We start from the raw sequence: 18,269 nt of genomic DNA, 5'->3' as shown, positions 1-18,269 counted from the left end.
GTATCGCTAAATAATACTTAGGCAATAATTGCAGCTGTATTCTTCCCCATGAAGCTTTTATTTCATTTCGCTTCATTTTTGACTAGCAAATGACCATGCAACACTTGCTAAAAGAGGCAAAAATGCACTTTATTGTTTTTCTCTGGTGAGTAGGCTGCAGTGAAGTTCTGTGAAACAGAACTGAATCTATCCCAATCACATAAATCAAGATGAACAGGCCTGAAGGAGAAGCATTCCATTTGAAACGGCAGTGGTGATTTAGAGCCATGTGGCCAAAATGCCCATTAGCTGTTTGTCATGAATATTTTTAGAAAGTGCAAAACAAGACTGTGATGAGAACCAGGGCCATAGTGTCCCCGTCTCCCCAGGAATCTGCCTGAAGCCTTCAGAAGCTGGCCAGGAATCAGCTGCGCTCCCTGGGCTGACAAACCCGGCACATACACACCCCAAAGAGCATTAAAGGCACAGCAGATGGAGAAAGGACACACATCTGCTCCGAGGACCGTCCCTCCGAGGACGGTCCCTCTGAGGACTGTCAAGATTTACACTTAGTGCAGGTAAAGCACTTCTGTTGTCAGACTGTGTAGACATGAGAAAGGTTGAGGTTAAAGCTGAGGACCCCATCTATGGTGATGTGGACCATTATTTCTCAGCTCTCTGAAATGATTCTGGGGAAAAATCCCACGAGCTAAATATATTATGGATTTCAATCTCTCTAACATTCAAAAAATGTCCTTTTCATTGCTCTTCTTCAGGTCTGAGGTTTTTCAGAGTGAATGAAGCTTGTGGCAGAACTGTGTGACCCTGAGCAAGTCACTTAATCTCTCTGAGCCTCAGTTTCCTCATCAGAAAAGTGGGTCAATAATAATGTCTGCCTCGTAGGGGTCTTGTGGGAATTAAACAAAATAATGCATGCAGAACACCAGTACTGTAAGATGGTCTCAGCAGCTGCTAATTTTAATCCTGGAGGTCATGGTATAGTTCAAAAGCAGATTTATCCAGCTATGAATTATTGGCACATTTTACTTCTGGAAACCACAGCTCACTAGCCTCCCCAGCAGAGGAAGGGAAAGAAAAGAAATGAAACCTAAAGAGTCACATCTGCCTTATTTTAACCACTCCTGTGAGCCGCATAATGGGAGGAGGAATTTGTAACAACTGCTAAAAATGAAATTATTAGATGACCTGTGGCTATTTCTGTCCCCATTTAGCAGCTTTCAGAGGATGAGGACATGCAAAGGATGTACATTTGTGTGAACTCTGCCCAGAGTCAGGACTTTCCCCTCATTCTATCCTCCCCTCTTCCAACAACAGGCAGGCTGTCCTGAAGTTCCATGAAAAGGCCGAGCCTCTGCCAGCCCCAAGGGGTGAGTGCCCCCGTTCAGGTAGGGCAGCATCAGAGACCTGGGGTCCAGTCTTATCCTACCACTGGCTATGCAAGTCACTTCCCCTTTCGATAAAATAAGGCCAGATGGAACTCGGGGTCATCTCTAAACTGCTTTTTAGTGATGAGAGTGGTTCTCTCCTCATAAGCAATTTTAAGATCGAAAATACTCTTTTCCTGTGGACCTTGTGAAAGTCTCTTTTATTGCAGCTGCTCACATCAGGGTGAGCAAATGAGTCAAAGAGGGTTGAATGTGAGGTTGAAACAAGGTTACATGGCTGCTGGTAGACTCGTGAGATTCAGAGCAAAAAACCTGCATCGAATTAGGTCAAGTCAGGTATTTATTGAAGGGCTGAATCACAACCACGCACTGTTAACAGGCCCCCATGAGATACCCAGAAGCCCGCTAGCCCTGTATGGACTTCCAGGCCGAACACGAGCAGTTGACAGCAAGATAGGCCAAAAGCAAGAAACCTGTTCATTATTTTAATGATATTCTTTTGTTTAGCTGACCCTTGAACAACATGGGGGAGGTGTGCCAATTGCCTGTGCAGCTGAAAGTCTGCCTACAGATTTGACTCACCAAAAACTGCTGACTGGAAGCCCTACTCATAACATAAATAGTCGATTAATACATATTTTGTGTGTCATATGTATTATATACTGTATTCTTACAATAAAGTAAGCTAGAGAAAAGAAAATGTTATTAAGAAAATCCTAAGGAAGAGAGAACACATTTACAGTACTGTACTGTATTTGTCAATGTCACAAGTTTATGTCATCTGTTTACGAGATGAATCGTCTGTCAGTACCTACATCATATTGTCTTAAATGATACAAAACGCTATGGAGGTTATACATATTACTAACACTAGACATCAAAAATGAAAGAATAATGTGAAAAAGAAATTCCTATTTATTTACAGGTATAATGACTCATGCATTGATAAGGAAGCAGCAATGTGATTGCTTTATGGTAGCCTAGTGTAATGGATAAAATTGCTTCACAGTAGCCTAGCCTGTATACTAATGAGTAAATTGTTATATTTATATTTATATGAATATATTTATATTTATATAAATAATACAGTCATATTACAGTATTATTAATATTAATACAGTATTATTAATATTAATACAGTATTAGTATATTAATACAGTATTAGTCATATTAATACAGTATTACAGTCATATAAATGTAATTCAAATGTAATGTAATTCATTACATTTGTAATGTAATTCATTACATTACAAATGTAATACAGTATTACAGTCATATTAATAACACAGTATTGGAAACATTGTCACATTAAAAAAAAAAACCTTACCTATGAAAATAGGCTCATACCCAGCTTCTCCAATTAGGAGAGACAGGCATACTGTATAGTAAGGTAATTCTTTGAAAGCAAAGTTATAAAACAGTAGAAAAATAAGTTATTAATTTTATGTTAAATATCACTCACCTCATGCCTATGTAAGGACAGACTAGTATCTACGTATATTTTATGCATTCATGACTTTTCTAACTTTTTCTTAAGTTTTTTGCTATTTCTAGGCTACATGGTTCATCGGTTTTTTACTTTTTTTAGCAAATCTCCAAAAAGTTTTCCAATATATTTACTGAAAAAAAAGCCCACTATAAGTGGGCCCATGCAGTCCAACCCCACGTTGTTCAAGGGTCGACTCTACTTACAAAATTATCATAAATCATTTAATGCTTTTTTGAAGAATATTTTCCATCCAATGAATAGCTGAAAAGCTATACAGCAAAACATAAGATACTGTTAGAATCACTTTCATTTTAGATGATTCTGATTCAGTGCATTCCTCTGCCCTCCCAGGTAAGACCACCTTAATAATTTTATTCCTAAAACTGCCACCTTAGAATTCCTTTATGTACTTTATAATTTGGGATATTTTAAAATAGAGTTTACATAAGATGGGTAATGGGAGGTCACTGTTGGGCCCTTCCTGGTTATCTCCAGCAGGCTGGTAAGCTCCCATCAGGCTACGTGTGCTCATCTCTTCTACCTCTGTCTTATACATAGAAACGTCATCTAGAGCCAAGTACCAGGAGCATGGAAGGAAGCAGTGGCCCAGTGACAGCATTAAGTTCCCCCCACGCCACCTGAAACAGTGTGTGAGCTGTGCCAACACAACTTTGTAACAAATCCCCTTCAGCTCATCCCTCCAACCAGATAGCTATTTCTAAAGTCCCCCCAATCTCTCCATCCACAGCCCTCACCATGTGGAGCTGCCACGACACTCACAGGGGCTCACAGAGAGACTGTGTGCTACGATAGAAGAAGTCAGATTTGGACAAGTACATCTAATAGTTCCGACTGACTGATCAAGAAACAAATCTGTTTCAATCAGTAGAACCCTTGGAGGCAAGGGATAAAAACTCAACCTGAAGAACAGAAGAAGGGAATTTATCAACACATATACATGAAAAGTCCATGGGGAATGGGGATAGCTCTCAACACGGCTGGATCCATATACCCACTCAGCAGGAGTCTTGATTTTTCTGTCTTCCGTGCTGGCTTCATGTCCAGCTGGCACGCTGCCCATGGTAGCAAAGGGGGCCACCAGCAGCTGAAGGTTCTATGCTACCAGCTCAGAAACTCCAGCTGAGAGCTTATGCCTCTTTCCCAGTGGTTCTAGCGAAGTCCTGAAATGGATTCTCATTGTCTAACTTGGATCATGTGGCCATCACTTAACCAGCCTCTGAGTTACGTGCTGGCTCCTGGAGCTAGAGGGTGGGACAGACCCCCTGCGGCACATGGACTGAGTGAGAAAGGGCATCCTCCAGAGCAAGGGGTCGGGGGAAGGGTGTCGGAAAGACAGAAACCAACGACAGCCCTAAACAGGAGGCTTAGCCGTCTGAACCGTATTCACCCCAGGCTTTGTCTGTTCTCAGTGTGGTGCATACTCAGTGCTATTTCACACAGAGTTGTTCCCAGTCAAGAATCCGAACACAATCAGCTCTTCGGGGCACCCTTGTGCTCCCTTCCAGGCACTGCCCTCCTAAGGGTAACCACTATCCTGCTTCTAACACCACAGATACATTTTGCCTGCTATTACACTTCATAGAAACAGCATTGCATGGAATGTGCTTTTATGACTGTGCACTTTTCCGTAGGTACATTATACGTCAATAAAAAGTTTATTTTAAAAAAAGAGCTGATTATGACATTTTCCTCACTTTACCAACATCAGAAACTGTGCAACTTTCAAGGACTTTCTCAGCTTTTTCAGAAATGGCCTTGTCTCCAAATGAAACAATCTCTTGGATAACAAATTCTTTCAGCATCTGCAGTAAACCACAGGTGGCCAAGGTCACAGGCAGTGGGGCCCACGCGAGGGGCTTGCTATGCTCTTCTACCTGCTTCTGCACAGCCTTTCAGCCTGGGCTCTGTCTTCTCACAGCGGGGCGTCTGGGAAGACCCTTTGCTGTTCTTTGCATCTGGATGGCAGAGGTGAGCAGAGGGCACCTGTCAACCAAGCAGCAGCCTGCCAGTAAGCCTTTGAAGGCTCGTGGGCAGAAGAGAGAGATGGCATTGCTGGGTCACTCCAGAGCAGTGATTCAGGGACCCCTTAAAGAACGATGACAGTTACAAACTCTGCCTTGCACCTCTCGACGCTGAAGCTCATCTGTGGATAAACCCCAAAAGTCTATGGATTCCAGGTGAAAACTTCTCTATAGGGCAGAACTACAGCAAGCCAACAGGTGACACTGGCCACCCTCGGCAGGTAGGGTATCCCTCTGCCCTAGAATTGCGCATGCAGGGGATGGAGGGGCTTCTATAAGGTTTGTTATAGACAAGACTTCCTGGAATGGGTGAGAAGGTGGATTACATTATCTTTAAGGCTCTTTCTAAGGCTCTGATTTCATGATTCTAACAAAGCCCCTCTAATGGTCCTAACAGTAGACCAGAGGCCAGACCATCAATGTTCATTCCTCAAAACAAAACAAAACACGGAATTACCATGTAACTGAGTAATTCCACTCCTAAGTATATACCCCAACGGACTGATCACAGGCATTCAAACACATAATTGTACATGAATGTTCTTAGCAGCACTATTCAACATAGCCAAAAGGTAGAAACAACACAGATGTCCATCGACAGATAAACAGATCAACAGAATGTTGTACATCCATGCATGCCCTGGCATATCATTCAGCTTTAAAAGGAATGAAGTTCCAACACATGCTCCAATACATGAACGAGCCTTGGAAACATTATGCCAGAAGAAGTCAGATCCAAAAGGCCACAAATTGTATGATTCCATTTACACGAAATGTCCAGAAGAGTTGACTCTACAGACAGAGAGCAGATGAGTGGTTGCCAGGGGCCCGAGGTCGGGGTGCGGGGGTGATGGAGTGAATGGGGAGTGACTGGTAATGGGCACAGAACCTCCTTCTGAGGGATGATGAAGATGTTCGGGAACTAGATAGAGGTGATGGTGGCACAACACTATGAATGTACTAAATGCCACTGAATTGTAATCTTACGTTATATGAATGTTACCTTAATAAAAAATTAAATAAAACCAATGGTGAGTGAGCAGGCTCTGTGCGGCCCTGGGCTCCCAGGTTGCCCGGCAAATATGGGGCCCGTCTCCATTCTGGGCCTCCTAACTGGGCCTGCCCAGCCCACAGTCATTTTCTGAATTTGGAATTTTAAACTAAAGCAAAATAACAACAACATCATCAACAAAAACGCCAGCCACCCTGAAAAGGCTCTTTACCCTCTAACACCCAACCTCCAGGCTAGAAACAGAAGAGGCAGACGTAAATGAACCCTTTCCGGCCAAAAGGGTAAGCATTTTAAGCCTGGAAACACCTTGGGAGGGAGCGCAAACAGAGGCTAGAGGATTTCCCCTGAACTCCCCTAAATAAAGCAAAGGAATTCCCTCTAGTCCTATCATGGTTCACACAACCTCGAGAAGACACAACAGTACTTGAAGGCCTCAAAATCAACTATTTCGTTTAGGCAGATCCAGCAGATGGTTGGGTCATGAGAATCATCACCCAACTGCCCACCCCACTGTTCCTTTAATCAAACCCTCTTTTGCCTTTTAGAGCAAGAATGCATCCATTTAACCCAGATAACCAAGTGAGCCTCAGGTTTTATAATGAGATAAAAGGTAAATAATTTCATGGTCCATCCCATGACAAAGTTGGTGACTTTCTTATTTTGAGACTCATTCCAAGATACCCCGAAAACACTGATCCCTGAGGTCTGTTGTATGGGATGACCACTCAGCCATTTACCAGGTAGAGATTCTGCCACCACCCCGATCCCAACTCCCTCACACACACACACACACACACACACACACACACACACACACACACACACACACACACACCTACCTGTGGCTTGACTTCCTGGAGGAATTTCTTCCTCAGCTGAACTGCCCTCCTTATAACAGCGGGGAGCTACCCTTTCCTGTGGTCCAACTGAACAGAGATGCACTTGCATCAGAGTCACACGCCCCCAACCTTCACAGGTGCAGGTCCTGCAGAAAGAGCGACTGATGTGAGTGGCGGTACTACCAGAGTATCTTGTCGAACAGCTGCTCCTCACAGTGTCTAAAATTAGAGGGCAAACAAGAAACCATTCATCCCCGGAGCTAACTTGTAAGAGAGAATTTCCATTCCTTAAGAGGTATGAAGAGGTTTTACTCCTTCTCAACTAAATCTTGCTAGAAGTACATAGGAATGAAGAAGAGTCACAGAGCAAATATTTACTAAGCACTGACTCTGTGAATGACACTTGAGATGGAAAGAGCTACGAGATACACTCCTTGTCCTCTTAGAATGTATAATTGCTCTGAGTGGAGAAGACACGTATATGGAAAACAGATACAACCATTTTGTAAAAATACCCCTCAGGGGAAAAGAAATTATTCTTAAATTGATGATGGATGAAAACAATTGGGGACAGACCTTGAAACCCTAACCTGACATTCCTTCCAGTCTAGTGGAAAACAAAGGCCTTGAAAGAGGAACAATCTGAATTTTAATACCATCCCTATCCTGCACAGGCTGTGTCACCCTGACAAGATACTAAACCTTTCTAAGTCTCACTTTTTCCATCTGTAAAATGGGCATCATGCGGGCTTCCCTGGCGGCGCAGTGGTTGAGAGTCCGCCTGCCGATGCAGGGGACACGGGTTCGTGCCCCAGTCCGGGAAGATCCCACATGCCGTGGAGCGGCTGGGCCTGTGAGCCATGGCCGCTGAGCCTGCGCGTCCGGAGCCTGTGCTCCACAACGGGAGAGGCCACAACAGTGAGAGGCCCACGTACCGCAAAAAAAAAAAATGGGCATCATGCCACGTATTCTGCAGGGTGGTTGTGAGCATCCAATAAGAAACAAATTTAATAGAACATGGAAGATGTGCATTGTATAACAGCTATAATATAAATAGCACATGACAGAGAAATTAGTCAATAATACATAAAAATAGCTATGAATTGGAGGCTGAGTATGGGACATGCACTATCTAAATTAATCTTCCCAACAACTTTGTTATTAATCATCTTATAAATTACTCTATAAATTTAATTTCATAGACATTGCGTTTGTTAAGGCAAACTAATCTTTGTAGTCAAGGAGCCCGTAAATCTCTGAATTTTCCCAGGCTAGATAGAAACTGTAAAGAAGCATCATATCGGGTGTGGTCAACTAACATTGTCTTCCCACCACCCTTAGCGCTTGCCAAGCAGCCCCCAAAACAAGGGCCCTGCAGTGCCCAGACAGTCAAGTGACTCACATAAGTGGACTTGTGTTTTGTATTCAGCTTACAGTACACTCCTCTTCAAAATTCATTTTGTCCATCCCATTTACTGGACAATTCCTTCTCTCAGGGCAATGGTTCTCAAAGAAGAGGAGGGATTTTGCCCCTTGGGGACATTTCGCAACATCTGGAGACATACTTGGTTGTCACAAGTGTGTGTTTGTGTGGGCGGGGTGGGGGGGGCGGGTGAGCGGAGGTTGGTACTGGCGTCTAGTGGATGGAGGCCAGAGGCTGCTGCTGCGTATCCTGCAGTGCCTGGGCCAGCCCCTCCTGCAAGAAGCCACTGAGGTTGAGAAACCTTGCCTTAGGGGCAGAGAGGGAATCTTAGATTTCCTTGTAGCCATAACACATGCCCAGAGGAAGTCAGAGACGGTTTCCCGGTTGGTCTTGTAGCGAGAGCCCAGCTTCATGGAATGCAGTCTTGCATATTTACAGCGGGAGATGGTATTGGAGGAAAGAAGGATTTCAAGCAACCTCGCTCTCGCAAGAGCCCAAATGACATGTCGCCAAAATGAAGAAATAGAGCCCCAGTCAAGCCTCTTGAGTGTCAAGGTCAATGCCTATCCTTCGCAAGGAGGCGCTCAGCCGGCTCTTTAGTATCTGAATGGGGGATGTCTTGTGTGGCCAAACCTGTGGTCTGGGCCACAGTAGAAGGCACAGGGCCAAGCCTTACACAGGACTGTCATCCCCAGGCTCAGGCCCACGCCTGCCCTGCACCCCATGATTTAAGGGGGTCCTCCTGATCTGCTGAAGGCACAGAAGTTCGCTGCAGTCAACTTTTTTGATCTGGCTCTCCTTTCTCCACGTCTACCCTTCTCGTCCTTAATGACACCTACCCTGTTGGGCAAAATCCTACTACGCCACACTTAACGGTGGCGACAGGAAGGCACCGACGTCACCTCTGTGGCCTGAAAGAAAGCCTGGAGCAGGGGCCTCCACTCACATTCGATAGCTAAGGAAAGGAAGGCTCAGGAGAGAGTGTTTCCCAGTTACACGGCAAGGGGGGTGGGAGTCTCCAAAGCTGAGCTTCTGCCTCCAAGTTCAGCGCTCTTTCCCCTCCAGCACACACTGCACGGGAAGCCCATGGTGGCGGCCTGCTTTATTGCCTACTACTCATGCAGCAGGGAGCGGAGACCTATGAGATGGGCGGGTCTCACGGAGCGGTGGGAGGTGCATCATCTGTGTTCGGCTGCCATAGCTGAGCACGGGGTGGGAGAAGCACAAGCCAGCGAATCCCCCAGCATCCGGTGCAGGCAGGGGAGGGGGGCAGCCTGTGAGAGAGAGGTCTCCTCCCAGGAGGAGAGAGCGCTCCTCAAAGGCAGGGTACGAAGAGGTCTGGCAGAGGACGTGAAGGTTCTAGATTGCTTCATGAAACATTTATTGAGCACACTGGGCCAGATGCTACAGATACAGAGCCAACAGGGCAGGTAAGAGCCCCACCTCCTGAGAACGTACATTCTAGGAGGAGAGAGAGAGGATAAGTAAACCAGAAGAACACAGATGATTGTGCTAAGTGCCAGAGATAAATAAACAAGAAACTGCAATCAGAAAGTACCAGGTTTGGGGGCAGCACTATGTAGACAACAGATCAAGGAAATACACTTGGGGAAAGCGCCATTTAAGCCGAGACCTAAAAGGTAAGAAGAACCCAGCTCCCTAGAGAGGAGAGAGCGGAAGCCTGTACAGGCAGCGAGCAAGGGTCCCGAGTCAGGTATCTGAGGGCGTGCTTGAGGGACGACCACTGAGGCTGTGATGGCAGGAGGGAGTGGAGTGGTATGAAGCTGGCCAGGGGCCAGCACAGGCAAGACCTTGAATTTTATCTAAGAGTGCTGGGAAGCCAGCACTGGAAAGTTTTATGCAACAAAGAGACATTTCTGTTTTGCAATACCATTTGGCTACAGTGAGAAGCAGGGACGAGAAAAGACCAGGACTGGGAGCACAGCACTGGTCAGGAAGCCTTGGTCCGGGCAGAAGATGGAGGGGCCATGCCTGGGACTAGCAGCAGGGCATGGGGAGAAGGGGACAATCTGAGCTGAGGATGGAGGCAGAGCCAGCAGGACTTGCTGATGGAAGGGGGTGGGCGGAGGGAGGCAGAAACGAAGGCCATTATCAAGTGATGCCAATTACCAAGATGGGAAAATACAGAGGAAAAAGAGATTTAGGGCAAGGGGGGCCTGCATTCCAACTCTCTAAACCAACCTTGGTCTTAAAAATATCCTCATTCTTAGCTTCCTTATTGTTATTAAATACTTGTTGACCAAATACAACATTAAGACACTGCTACTGACTCACTTCTTTTTTTTTTTGGCGGTACGCGGGCCTCTCACTGTTGTGGCCTCTCCCGTTGCGGAGCACAGGCTCTGGACACGCAGGCTCAGCGGCCATGGCTCACGGGCCCAGCCGCTCCGCGGCATGCGGTATCCTCCCGGACCGGGGCACGAACCCGCGTCCCCTGCATCAGCAGGCGGACTCTCAACCACTGCACCACCAGGGAAGCCCCTGACTCACTTTTAAGAAATCTAAGACTCACTTTTATGGAAAGCGGGAAAAAAAAATTGCAAAGCAAGTGTAATTTGATTGCTTTTGAGATTTTTCAGAAAGATAATATATAAATATATAAATGCTAGTTATCAAGGGACTTGTACTTTCCGCTTTATACTTTCCTTATTACTTTATATAGCAACATTTTTTTTTTTAGAAAGAATGAGTTACTCCTTTGAAGTCAGGCTTTGTGTTTCCAAAATGCCCCTCTGAAGATGCACAGCATACTTCCTCTCGGAAGCCATAACCTATTAGGACATCTGAAGGGAGCAGAGTTGGGAAGGAAAAGGACACAAGCCAGGTCGATTATGCAGAGAGCTCCATGCAGGATGCCCTGAGCACCTTCCGGCCAGCTCTCACAAGAGTCCACCACTAATGCATTCAGATTCCAACCTGCCTTTTCTTCTTGCTTCATCGCTTCTCATTTTTAAATCTGGCCCACTCACTGTGGAGGTGTGTTTAAAATCAAAGAGGAAGGATCTTTTTCTTATTTAGCTCCAAGCTGGCCCCCTTTTGCTTCAGCCCATCAAGATAAGCTCAGTCGTCAATCACCTCCTCCGCGAAGCCTTCCATGACCATCCCAGGCTATTAACAACTTTTTTCCTGGTCTCCATCATACCACAAGATGTCTCGATTATAGCATTTGTCCCATTAATTTTTAATATCCAGTAAGTCCCCTACATACGAACGAGTTCCATTCCGAGAGCACATTTGTAAGTCCAATTTGTTCGTAAGTTCAATTTGTTCGTAAGTCCAACAAAGTTAGCCTAAGTACCCAACTAACACAATCGGCTATCTAGTACTGTACTGCAATAGGTTTATAATACTTTTCACACAAATAATACATAAAAAACAAATAAACACAAAAAATAAAGAAAACATTTTTAATCTTACAGTACAATATCTTGAAAAGTACAGTAGAACAGTTCGACAGCTGGCATACAGGGACTGCCACGCACGTTTGCATCTTTGAAAGTTTGCAGCTTGAAGGTTCGTATGTAGGGGACTTAACTGTACATCTGTTTCCTCCATTAGATGGGGAGTTCAGAGTGGACACCTGTCATGCTTTTTGTCTACCCAGTGCCTTTTGACACCTTTCCTATGTGTACAGAATTTCCCATCTCATGATTTTACACATCTCTAAGGTAAAAGGCAGAAACTTGTTTTCCCAGTTTCCCTTACCAGCTGTGGTACAGGCACGTGACCTGGGCTCTGCCAATCAGGCGTAAGAGGCATGAAGCAGCGGTTGCCTCGTGGAACCCATTTTGGCAAAAGTGGCTGCAGACATCCAACTTTCAAAGACATCAACAGCAGAAAATTTTAAAGTAGTGTCTTGTGCTCAATGTCAAGCATCGGTGCCCATCCACCAATAGGGGCAGAAGCATCTCCACTGCAGCAGTGCGTTGCCCAGATTGGCCGCTTTGCTTCCAAGCCAGTTCTGCCTCTGCTGGAGCTTCTTTAATAAATTACTTCTCTGCTTAAACCAGGTAGAGTAGATTCTGCTGTTTGCAAACAAAGTTCTTAACTGATAACTGAGGTCCTCAAGGCAGGGATGGAATGGATTCATTTCTCTATCACTCCTGTCTAGGAAAGTGTTGTGTACATTCCCCATCCACCTACCAGAATACCGATGTGAGCATTATTGAAGGTGCAGATCAATTATGTTGAATAAATGAATAAATGGATGGAGAAGCTAGACTGCAAATGATTAGCCTCTCAAATCCCCATTCTTTCAGTGATCATCGAAGAGTGTTATTCCTTCTGTAAGTCTTCTGCTAATTAGAGAAGACACACAGGAATGTTGCTTCCCATAGCGATTCTCAAACCAGGCTTCTCTGCAATATTGGTGGTTTCCATTGCTGACACTGAATAATAGCGAGTTTTTCCCAATACATACAGAAAATGTATTTAGCACATGGGATTTGTCGGTTTCAGGGTTTTCACTCAGAAAGTTTGAAAACTCTGGCATCTACTACTGTTTTGTCAGCAAGTACAATGGGTGAAAAAATAGTTGAGCAAGTAAGCAAATACTACAGCAAAAACCCAAAACTGCTGGTCTGCTTAGTTCAACAATTTTCCTTCTCCCCATGCCCAATTTTTTCACTGGGATTTTAGACGGCACACTTAACACAGCAAGCTCTTTTCTGCTAGTCAAGGTATTCTTAGTTCATATAATGGAATCCACTGATTCGACATGGTATTGAATGGACAGCACTGACTCACAAATTCTTGGCCACCTGAATATTTTTGAGCACTGCAGTTCTAAGTTCCTGCCCCCGTGCTCGCCTTCTGTTATAGGCTGAATTGTGTCCTCCCCAAATTCATATGATGAAGCCCTAATACCCAGTACTTCAGAATGCAACGGAATTTGGAGACACGTTCTTTAAAGAGATGATTTAGCTAAAATGAAGCCATTAGGGTGCCCTAATCCAATATGCCTGGTGTCCACATAAGAAGACATTTGGACACACCAGAAACAGAGACACCAGGGGCATGCAGGGAAAAGACCATCCGAGGACACAGAGAGAGAACACAGACACCTGCAAGCCGAGAAGACAGGCCTCAGGAGAAGCCAAACCTGCCAACATATTGATCTTGAGCTACCAGCCTGCAGAAGTGTGAGAAAATACATTTCTGTTGTTTAAGCCCCCAGCCTATGACAACTTGTTACAGCAGCACCAGGAAACAGCTGCACCTTCCTCTGAGTTTCCTAGCGTCCAATCAGAGCTGCACATGCACAGTGGAAGCTGTCCTGGGGCTCCTGGCCCTTCCCTCCTCCGGCTCCATTGCTCTCCGCACCCCTAACTGGGAAGGCGGAGGAACAAATCCTGACTGCGCTGCGAGGCCCACAGGCCGTCCCCTGTGAATCCCCGGGCTCCTGACTCACGGCCCCTTTAGGGAGTCACCCCCTCGTAGGGCGGATCGTGCCCTGCTTCCCGTGCTCTCTTGTGGTGGCAGAAACACAGTGGGGAGGAGTGACCTTTAAATTCTGCGAGTGTGACTGAGTTACACAGAGGAACTGACAGCACGGCCTGCGGCACCAGGCCCCACTGGGAGGCCCTGGGGGAACTAGGGCTCAGGATGGGGAGAAACACACAAAGAGGAGGCGGGAGGGGCCCCGGACAAACCGTCTACCTCAAAATTGTCTCTGGCCTTGTGCTGGCTCCAGGCCCCCGCCAGAGACAGTGGTTTCTGGGGCGAAGAGAGCATTTTATTTTTTTTGGCCACACCATGTGGCAGCTGGGACCTTAGTTCCCTGACCAGGGATCGAACTCGTGACCCCTGCAGTGGAAGTGTGGAGTCTTAACCACTGGACCGCAAGGGAGAGAGCATTTTATTGGGTTTTTTTTGTTTGTTTTGTTTTTTTGGTACTCGGGCCTCTCACTGTTGTGGCCTCTCCCGTTGCGGAGCACAGGCTCTGGACGCACAGGCTCAGCGGCCGTGCCTCACAGGCCTAGCCGCTCCGTGGCATGTGGGATCTTCCCGGACCAGGGCATGAACCCGTGTCCCCTGCATCGGCAGGCGGACTCTCAACCACTGCGCCACCAGGGAAGCCCGAGAGAGCATTTTAAAAAGGAGTCTCTGGGTGGTTAGGGCCCTGGTGGGCAGAGAGGCTCCCACCTTACCTTCGGGGTGCCCCCCGCCACTGCTCCCCTCCCAGGGGCCCGCCACGGCCGGTGCAGCTGCTCTGAATGAGAGCACCCGGGCTCTGCTGCGTAACAGAGGGCACAGACAGGAATCGGGGCGGGAGGCAGCCACCCGGCCCCTCTGACCAGGCCTCTAGAAGGGGCGGCTGGGGAAGTTGGGAGGCAGTGGTTTTCCTTCAGTGAAGTCACACAGTATCTCTCTTTGCAGTCAGTAGAGATGGAAAAGAAGGGCCAGGCTGGGCAACAGCTTTAGAGGAAAGAGTGAGCAGAACGTGATGCCTGGGGGGTCAAGGGGTAGGGAGGTGCAGACAGGGGGGAGCTCGGGCCACTCAGGTTCGGCCTTAAAAGGCCAGGTGGACCACGAGGTCATTCTCTGGCATCAGGGACTCTAGGAGTAGTTTTGGAGGTGACGGCAGCTTTTATTATGACAATGATGATGTTATAATAAGTATAGGTCTCCTTCTCCAAGTAGACTGGATACTTCTTGAGGTTAGAAACCGCATTTCAGGCACTGAAGCTATAGCACCTAAGACACTGTACAGACAGCGTTTCAGGCACTTCTCCGCACGCCAGGCTGGAGTCTGGAGCACCCATTCAGCACGTATGTAACAACATCAGCTGAGGGCCCCACGTCTCCAGGACTGGGTCGAGTACTGTGCTGGCTCTGGAACTGCAAAGGCCGGACATGCAGCTGGCACTAACACATGTCCACTGTCTCTTGGGTAAGTATTTTGAAGGATGGCATATTAACTGTATTTTTTAATTTTCTGTATGCCTGATGCTCTGGAGTCTGGGGGCTTGCTGCCTTGGGAGAGACTGCCCCTCCCAGGGCTAGCCAACTCCTAGAGATCGCAAAACACCAGCCTTCTAGCACACTTTTCATATGCAAACCAACCAGTCCAGAGCCCACATCTCCCACCTACCTACTTCATCAAGCTCTCACACACGACCCCTGCTCAAATCACCCCAGAACCTCCTCCCTCCAGTTGTACCAAACAACTTGGGGCATTCCCTAAACCATGGAGCCTACCAAAATCATTCAAACTAGCCAATCCTAAACGTGCTTAGGCCGCGTCACCCAATCCTTCCCACAAACGTCACAATAAAGGATTTACCCACACTTTCTCGTCACTCTCCTTCTGCCTCCTGACCAACCCTGGTGCTTCCCTGTGTGGCCCCGCGTGGCGTGGTGTGCCTTCCGTTTCCAGGAATCTGTGTGTCTAAATTTCCACCACAACAGTCATTTCTGTGTCTGCGTGTCTTACCACGCATGATTAAAGCAAATTTCGGGTACATTTTTAAACAGATGGTTAAATGTGAATAAGCATTCAGTAACTGTAAATTAACAACTGATTCCTTCCAAGCAGTGCAAAGTACATCTTCTTCAAAAGAGAGAAAAGAGGTGTTAGTTCTATCCATCATCGTGTTAAAATTGTATGGAAGTGAGAGAAGCAGCTAGTTTTGGGAGATGGGCCAATCCGTACACAGTCAGTCCCCAGTCTAATGTGAGGTCAGGATTTGGGACGAGAATGAAAGGCAAAGAAAGCAGAAGATGCTTTTTCACCATACACTCTGCAGAGCCTTGCACAGGCTGGGAGGACAAAGGAAAATCCAGTTAACACTTGCTGCATCAAACCCAAGACTCTAACTTTCCAGGAATGATGTTATTAAAGCCATGCAAACCAACAAAACAAGGAGACAAAGGAAGCATCCCTTTATGATGTTTATTTCTTAATAATGCTACCAGAAGCTCCCATCAATCCAGAGAAACGCCAAGAGATCATGGGTACATGAAGCATGTGGCACAACATCTGGTATCAAGTGAACACTCAACAAATTACAGCCGTCATTGCTGATGTTCTTAGCAACTGGCAAATCGGATTCTCTGAGTGGCTTTCCCAATAAACAATATTTAGGTCACCAGTTATCAAACAGACAATAAAATGAAATTCATTCAGCATTGTGGCTGGGCTGCACAGAGTTTCACCTTCCTCTGATGCTTTTGATGATTCAGAATATACTTTAAGATCTCACCCTCCTTCCAACATATCATGAATAACATTAATTGCCTGTATATCTTAATGATCATAAAACCTATCCTGATTATTTGTGGTTGCTGGATGTACACAAGGTGACTCAGTGGGCATGCAGGGAAACCACAGAATCACTGGACCAGGAAGAAGTGTGATTTACCCATGGGGCATCTGCAGAGCTATGACCCTTCTCAGGGATGCCAGCCATGTGTGAGTTTCTCTCCAGGGAGGAACCAAACTAATCTTGAAGAAATGCTATAAAGTCCTCTCTACTAGACACCTGACAAGAACAGACAGGAAACAGGTGTCTAAGAGCCCTGCTCAAAATTGGATATTGACGTTTTCCTCCTCACCCCACCCACCCATGGATCAACCCAGGTTCCACAGAATCAGACAATTTATTAGAAATAAAGTAACCTAAATTATGATGTCTGCTTCTTCACATTTGTCTCTAGGGATTTTATATGTGCAGATGAACCCAGACACAGCAATACACAACTCAAAGGAATTCTGCCAAATCCACTTTCTCAGTTTTGAGCTCCAGGTATGGGAGCATAGGCACCTGAGAAGCACTAACCCTCCAGAGGCAAGAAGGAGCGAAGTCTTTCCTTGGGAGGCATGAGGTTGAAAAACAAGGAAGCTTTATCACCCACTCCCATTCCCACAAGACTTGCAAAAGCGTCTCTCGCCACCTCCATCACCCTATTTCCTTCTCTGCAGTCTTGACACATCCCCCATTCACCTACCAGAATACTGACTTAAGCATTTTCAGACTGATAATTCAAACAACAGGCAATAATAAGGACCGAGGGAGCTTAGATGCACGTGGAAGCTGTGGGCATGTCATCAGGAATTACTTGTGCAGAAGCGCAGCCACCCAAAAACCTCAGCCAGTACCAGCACCTGGGGCCACGGGACCAACAGCTCTGCTTTGGCCCTGGCTAATTACCCTTGTTTCCAATCCAGGCAAACTCTCCTGGCAAAACCCACAGCTGAGCCTGTGGGTATTAACCCATTTCTACCATCGATGCCTGTTCGCAAGGAAATATAGATGCAAATATATTCAAATTCTCTCCTAATGCTCATCTTAAGTCACTACCATCAGAAGAAATGCCAAGTTACTTCTTGGGAGCTGTAAGGAAGGATACCAGGACATATAAGAACCAGATCTTGGCTTCAGTTATCTAATAGCCTAGTTAGGAATAATTAGTATGCACATGAAAAAGTAATTAACAATGCATGGTAGTATCTAATGGTGGAAATTCACTCAGCCTAAATGTACAGAAATCTGGAAACTAGGGCAGTCCAGCAAAGCTTGGAGGAGGAAGACCTTGAAGGCCAAGAAAGTCGCAGGCAACCACTAAGAAGGAGAGGAGCCTTGCTAATGGGGGCAGGTGGGAGAGCACGTGGCAAGTTCAGAGGCCGATCCATATACCCATCTCCCTTCTGGTAAGAGCATGGCACAGTCAGACCCAGGGATAGAATAAATCTCCACGGCACAAGTGATGCCATCCTCCATTCCACACCCAAGGCAGACACGACCAATGTATCACAGCACTGAGCCTTGACGTGGTCTCAGAGCCCTTCCCGACACTGTGCTCCAGGAAACACTAATAGTCAATCAGAGCTGGCACTCATGATAAAATTCGTTTCTCCCTCCCTGAGAGGGAACGGGGTAAACCCTGGCTGGGTGAGGAATTCCGGGGCTGGACGTGTCCAGATCACTGAGTCAGGATGGCTTCCTGGACATAAGAAGGAAAGAGCTATCATTACATCTTACTCCCAGAGCCAGAAGGGGGTCTGATCTTGAGGGGCAGTTACACTGACATGCTTGCAACCACAAAGGCCTTCTGGG

At 46.3% G+C, this 18,269-nt stretch overlaps 1 protein-coding gene across 7 annotated transcripts in view; it reads right to left on the bottom strand.

Annotated features, from left to right (window-relative positions):
* Positions 1–18,269, bottom strand: part of PDZD2 (PDZ domain containing 2) — a 372,865-nt gene that overhangs the window by 281,434 nt on the left and 73,162 nt on the right. Inside the window, exon 2 of one of the 7 annotated variants that reach the window (XM_019930193.3) lies at positions 6,768–6,913. The exons of 5 other annotated variants lie outside the window; for them this stretch is intronic. The gene's annotated coding sequence lies outside the window, so the exon portion shown is untranslated. Of the gene's footprint in view, positions 1–6,767; positions 7,013–18,269 lie in introns of those variants that run through there. One more of the 7 variants, XM_033852772.2, reaches the window with a different exon arrangement.

Source organism: Tursiops truncatus, chromosome 3 (assembly GCF_011762595.2).
Source record: "Tursiops truncatus isolate mTurTru1 chromosome 3, mTurTru1.mat.Y, whole genome shotgun sequence".
Taxonomy (NCBI): domain Eukaryota; kingdom Metazoa; phylum Chordata; class Mammalia; order Artiodactyla; family Delphinidae; genus Tursiops; species Tursiops truncatus.
The sequence above is the reverse complement of the archived record's forward strand: the minus strand, read 5'-3'. Positions and strand labels throughout refer to the sequence as shown.